The sequence below is a fragment of the Hyla sarda genome, chromosome 4 (genome assembly GCF_029499605.1).
Source record: "Hyla sarda isolate aHylSar1 chromosome 4, aHylSar1.hap1, whole genome shotgun sequence".
NCBI lineage: Eukaryota > Metazoa > Chordata > Amphibia > Anura > Hylidae > Hyla > Hyla sarda.
The window spans coordinates 20,176,424-20,181,423 of NC_079192.1; the positions used below are offsets into that span (position 1 = coordinate 20,176,424).

General features: G+C 47.5%; 11 non-coding genes across 11 annotated transcripts; 7 read left to right on the plus strand and 4 right to left on the minus strand.

The window, feature by feature from the left end:
• Nucleotides 1–498: 498 nt before the first annotated feature.
• On the minus strand, nucleotides 499–570 carry TRNAQ-CUG (transfer RNA glutamine (anticodon CUG)). Its single transcript has one exon. It is a non-coding gene; the product is annotated as a tRNA-Gln (tRNA).
• A 155-nt stretch (nucleotides 571–725) lies between these two features.
• TRNAL-UAA (transfer RNA leucine (anticodon UAA)) lies at nucleotides 726–807 on the plus strand. The gene has a single exon. It is a non-coding gene; the product is annotated as a tRNA-Leu (tRNA).
• Nucleotides 808–1,093: 286 nt separating this feature from the next.
• TRNAL-AAG (transfer RNA leucine (anticodon AAG)) lies at nucleotides 1,094–1,175 on the plus strand. Its single transcript has one exon. It is a non-coding gene; the product is annotated as a tRNA-Leu (tRNA).
• Nucleotides 1,176–1,859: 684 nt separating this feature from the next.
• Nucleotides 1,860–1,931, minus strand: TRNAQ-CUG (transfer RNA glutamine (anticodon CUG)). The gene has a single exon. It is a non-coding gene; the product is annotated as a tRNA-Gln (tRNA).
• A 155-nt stretch (nucleotides 1,932–2,086) lies between these two features.
• On the plus strand, nucleotides 2,087–2,168 carry TRNAL-UAG (transfer RNA leucine (anticodon UAG)). Its single transcript has one exon. It is a non-coding gene; the product is annotated as a tRNA-Leu (tRNA).
• A 286-nt stretch (nucleotides 2,169–2,454) lies between these two features.
• Nucleotides 2,455–2,536, plus strand: TRNAL-AAG (transfer RNA leucine (anticodon AAG)). The gene has a single exon. It is a non-coding gene; the product is annotated as a tRNA-Leu (tRNA).
• A 684-nt stretch (nucleotides 2,537–3,220) lies between these two features.
• TRNAQ-CUG (transfer RNA glutamine (anticodon CUG)) lies at nucleotides 3,221–3,292 on the minus strand. The gene has a single exon. It is a non-coding gene; the product is annotated as a tRNA-Gln (tRNA).
• A 155-nt stretch (nucleotides 3,293–3,447) lies between these two features.
• On the plus strand, nucleotides 3,448–3,529 carry TRNAL-UAG (transfer RNA leucine (anticodon UAG)). The gene has a single exon. It is a non-coding gene; the product is annotated as a tRNA-Leu (tRNA).
• Nucleotides 3,530–3,815: 286 nt separating this feature from the next.
• On the plus strand, nucleotides 3,816–3,897 carry TRNAL-AAG (transfer RNA leucine (anticodon AAG)). Its single transcript has one exon. It is a non-coding gene; the product is annotated as a tRNA-Leu (tRNA).
• Nucleotides 3,898–4,581: 684 nt separating this feature from the next.
• Nucleotides 4,582–4,653, minus strand: TRNAQ-CUG (transfer RNA glutamine (anticodon CUG)). The gene has a single exon. It is a non-coding gene; the product is annotated as a tRNA-Gln (tRNA).
• Nucleotides 4,654–4,808: 155 nt separating this feature from the next.
• TRNAL-UAG (transfer RNA leucine (anticodon UAG)) lies at nucleotides 4,809–4,890 on the plus strand. The gene has a single exon. It is a non-coding gene; the product is annotated as a tRNA-Leu (tRNA).
• Nucleotides 4,891–5,000: the final 110 nt, after the last annotated feature.

Genomic DNA, 5,000 nt, shown 5'->3' on the forward strand with positions numbered 1-5,000 from the left:
CTGGAATACAATCCTTGAGGAGGGATCCCCAGGGATCAGATGTACTCTGTGATGAATAGGGTGAACAGGAAGAACTACAAAACTGACCCTTGCTGTCTTGCCTTAATCCTTCCCTAGATCTGAAACATAGGCACAGAGCAGCGTACACCATAATCTGCACCGAGCTGCAAAAGCCAGGGATATTCACAGAGGTTAACCAATCAGGAAATCCACTCTATACTAGCCAGAGCTGGCACTGTTTCTGGAAGAAAGAGGCAATTTAACTTTATTTTCTAATCCTGGATAACCCATATTTCTGGCATTATGGCTCCCGGGGGGATGTGAGTGCTCTGGGTTTCTTTGAGGCATGAGTTTTCATCCAAGTTCTCAACTAATTGCACCTTGGGGCGACAGAACACAAAGGTATGGAAGCAGCATTTATGGATTTGAAAAGCTCACATCTGGAAGAAGGTTAAATAATTTTAATACAGTACTGAGTAATGAGAGGAAAGTAAAGAAAGGTCCCACCGAGATTTGAACTCGGATCACTGGATTCAGAGTCCAGAGTGCTAACCATTACACCATGGAACCATTAAGTACCTTCTCCTGCCACACTAAAACTTTTAATTCTTCCTCCAGATCTCCAGAAAACCGGGGTACGGTTCCCAGATGGGGTGGCTATGATTATTTCGCCCCTTACTTAGGTCTGCGTCCTCAGGTAGGGTTGAAAAGCAGCAGTTGTGTGTGGTAGCGTGGCCGAGCAGTCTAAGGCGCTGGATTTAAGCTCCAGTCTCTTTGGAGGCGTGGGTTCGAATCCCACTGCTGCCATTAGGCACTTTTTGCTGTTTCCAGAGGGATAACGAGATTACACCTTTGATCCCTAGCGCTGAGCTAAAGCGATTAATTCTCCCTCCAGAACTATTAAACGCTGACCCTTTAAGGACATTACCATGGAGCAGCAGGCATAGGTTGTTCCTCGTTAGTATAGTTGTGAGTATTCCTGCCTGTCATGCAGGTGACCAGGCTCCGAATTCCCGAAGGGGAAGCTATGCTTGTTTTGCCCTTTACTTAGGTCTGTGTCCCCAGGTAGGGTCGGAAAGCTGCAACACCATGTGGTAGCGTGGCCGAGCGGTCTAAGGCGCTGGATTAAGGCTCCAGTCTCTTTGGGGGCGTGGGTTCGAATCCCACCGTTGCCATTGAGTAGCTTTTGCTTTTACTTGCTCTTTCAGCTCACGTTACATGCCCAGAATATCGATTGGTTGAGGCAGGTACCTGGCAACAGCTAACTAATCAGCACTTCCCCTTTCAATGCAGGAGAACCTCTCGTCCCTCTCTCAGTATGGGCGCTGTATTACCACCTGCTAAGATGTTGCGCGGACAATCTGGAATACAATCCTTGAGGAGGGATCCCCAGGGATCAGATGTACTCTGTGATGAATAGGGTGAACAGGAAGAACTACAAAACTGACCCTTGCTGTCTTGCCTTAATCCTTCCCTAGATCTGAAACATAGGCACAGAGCAGCGTACACCATAATCTGCACCGAGCTGCAAAAGCCAGGGATATTCACAGAGGTTAACCAATCAGGAAATCCACTCTATACTAGCCAGAGCTGGCACTGTTTCTGGAAGAAAGAGGCAATTTAACTTTATTTTCTAATCCTGGATAACCCATATTTCTGGCATTATGGCTCCCGGGGGGATGTGAGTGCTCTGGGTTTCTTTGAGGCATGAGTTTTCATCCAAGTTCTCAACTAATTGCACCTTGGGGCGACAGAACACAAAGGTATGGAAGCAGCATTTATGGATTTGAAAAGCTCACATCTGGAAGAAGGTTAAATAATTTTAATACAGTACTGAGTAATGAGAGGAAAGTAAAGAAAGGTCCCACCGAGATTTGAACTCGGATCACTGGATTCAGAGTCCAGAGTGCTAACCATTACACCATGGAACCATTAAGTATCTTCACCTGCCACACTAAAACTTTTAATTCTTCCTCCAGATCTCCAGAAAACCGGGGTACGGTTCCCAGATGGGGTGGCTATGATTATTTCGCCCCTTACTTAGGTCTGCGTCCTCAGGTAGGGTTGAAAAGCAGCAGTTGTGTGTGGTAGCGTGGCCGAGCGGTCTAAGGCGCTGGATTTAGGCTCCAGTCTCTTTGGAGGCGTGGGTTCGAATCCCACCGCTGCCATTAGGCACTTTTTGCTGTTTCCAGAGGTATAACGAGATTACACCTTTGATCCCTAGCGCTGAGCTAAAGCGATTAATTCTCCCTTCAGAACTATTAAACGCTGACCCTTTAAGGACATTACCATGGAGCAGCAGGCATAGGTTGTTCCTCGTTAGTATAGTTGTGAGTATTCCTGCCTGTCATGCAGGTGACCAGGCTCCGAATTCCCGAAGGGGAAGCTATGCTTGTTTTGCCCTTTACTTAGGTCTGTGTCCCCAGGTAGGGTCGGAAAGCTGCAACACCATGTGGTAGCGTGGCCGAGCGGTCTAAGGCGCTGGATTAAGGCTCCAGTCTCTTCGGGGGCGTGGGTTCGAATCCCACCGTTGCCATTGAGTAGCTTTTGCTTTTACTTGCTCTTTCAGCTCACGTTACATGCCCAGAATATCGATTGGTTGAGGCAGGTACCTGGCGCCAGCTAACTAATCAGCGCTTCCCCTTTCAATGCAGGAGAACCTCTCGTCCCTCTCTCAGTATGGGCGCTGTATTACCACCTGCTAAGATGTTGCGCGGACAATCTGGAATACAATCCTTGAGGAGGGATCCCCAGGGATCAGATGTACTCTGTGATGAATAGGGTGAACAGGAAGAACTACAAAACTGACCCTTGCTGTCTTGCCTTAATCCTTCCCTAGATCTGAAACATAGGCACAGAGCAGCGTACACCATAATCTGCACCGAGCTGCAAAAGCCAGGGATATTCACAGAGGTTAACCAATCAGGAAATCCACTCTATACTAGCCAGAGCTGGCACTGTTTCTGGAAGAAAGAGGCAATTTAACTTTATTTTCTAATCCTGGATAACCCATATTTCTGGCATTATGGCTCCCGGGGGGATGTGAGTGCTCTGGGTTTCTTTGAGGCATGAGTTTTCATCCAAGTTCTCAACTAATTGCACCTTGGGGCGACAGAACACAAAGGTATGGAAGCAGCATTTATGGATTTGAAAAGCTCACATCTGGAAGAAGGTTAAATAATTTTAATACAGTACTGAGTAATGAGAGGAAAGTAAAGAAAGGTCCCACCGAGATTTGAACTCGGATCACTGGATTCAGAGTCCAGAGTGCTAACCATTACACCATGGAACCATTAAGTACCTTCACCTGCCACACTAAAACTTTTAATTCTTCCTCCAGATCTCCAGAAAACCGGGGTACGGTTCCCAGATGGGGTGGCTATGATTATTTCGCCCCTTACTTAGGTCTGCGTCCTCAGGTAGGGTTGAAAAGCAGCAGTTGTGTGTGGTAGCGTGGCTGAGCGGTCTAAGGCGCTGGATTTAGGCTCCAGTCTCTTTGGAGGCGTGGGTTCGAATCCCACCGCTGCCATTAGGCACTTTTTGCTGTTTCCAGAGGTATAACGAGATTACACCTTTGATCCCTAGCGCAGAGCTAAAGCGATTAATTCTCCCTTCAGAACTATTAAACGCTGACCCTTTAAGGACATTACCATGGAGCAGCAGGCATAGGTTGTTCCTCGTTAGTATAGTTGTGAGTATTCCTGCCTGTCATGCAGGTGACCAGGCTCCGAATTCCCGAAGGGGAAGCTATGCTTGTTTTGCCCTTTACTTAGGTCTGTGTCCCCAGGTAGGGTCGGAAAGCTGCAACACCATGTGGTAGCGTGGCCGAGCGGTCTAAGGCGCTGGATTAAGGCTCCAATCTCTTCGGGGGCGTGGGTTCGAATCCCACCGTTGCCATTGAGTAGCTTTTGCTTTTACTTGCTCTTTCAGCTCACGTTACATGCCCAGAATATCGATTGGTTGAGGCAGGTACCTGGCGCCAGCTAACTAATCAGCGCTTCCCCTTTCAATGCAGGAGAACCTCTCGTCCCTCTCTCAGTATGGGCGCTGTATTACCACCTGCTAAGATGTTGCGCGGACAATCTGGAATACAATCCTTGAGGAGGGATCCCCAGGGATCAGATGTACTCTGTGATGAATAGGGTGAACAGGAAGAACTACAAAACTGACCCTTGCTGTCTTGCCTTAATCCTTCCCTAGATCTGAAACATAGGCACAGAGCAGCGTACACCATAATCTGCACCGAGCTGCAAAAGCCAGGGATATTCACAGAGGTTAACCAATCAGGAAATCCACTCTATACTAGCCAGAGCTGGCACTGTTTCTGGAAGAAAGAGGCAATTTAACTTTATTTTCTAATCCTGGATAACCCATATTTCTGGCATTATGGCTCCCGGGGGGATGTGAGTGCTCTGGGTTTCTTTGAGGCATGAGTTTTCATCCAAGTTCTCAACTAATTGCACCTTGGGGCGACAGAACACAAAGGTATGGAAGCAGCATTTATGGATTTGAAAAGCTCACATCTGGAAGAAGGTTAAATAATTTTAATACAGTACTGAGTAATGAGAGGAAAGTAAAGAAAGGTCCCACAGAGATTTGAACTCGGATCACTGGATTCAGAGTCCAGAGTGCTAACCATTACACCATGGAACCATTAAGTACCTTCACCTGCCACACTAAAACTTTTAATTCTTCCTCCAGATCTCCAGAAAACCGGGGTACGGTTCCCAGATGGGGTGGCTATGATTATTTCGCCCCTTACTTAGGTCTGCGTCCTCAGGTAGGGTTGAAAAGCAGCAGTTGTGTGTGGTAGCGTGGCCGAGCGGTCTAAGGCGCTGGATTTAGGCTCCAGTCTCTTTGGAGGCGTGGGTTCGAATCCCACCGCTGCCATTAGGCACTTTTTGCTGTTTCCAGAGGTATAACGAGATTACACCTTTGATCCCTAGCGCTGAGCTAAAGCGATTAATTCTCCCTTCAGAACTATTAAACGCTGACCCTTT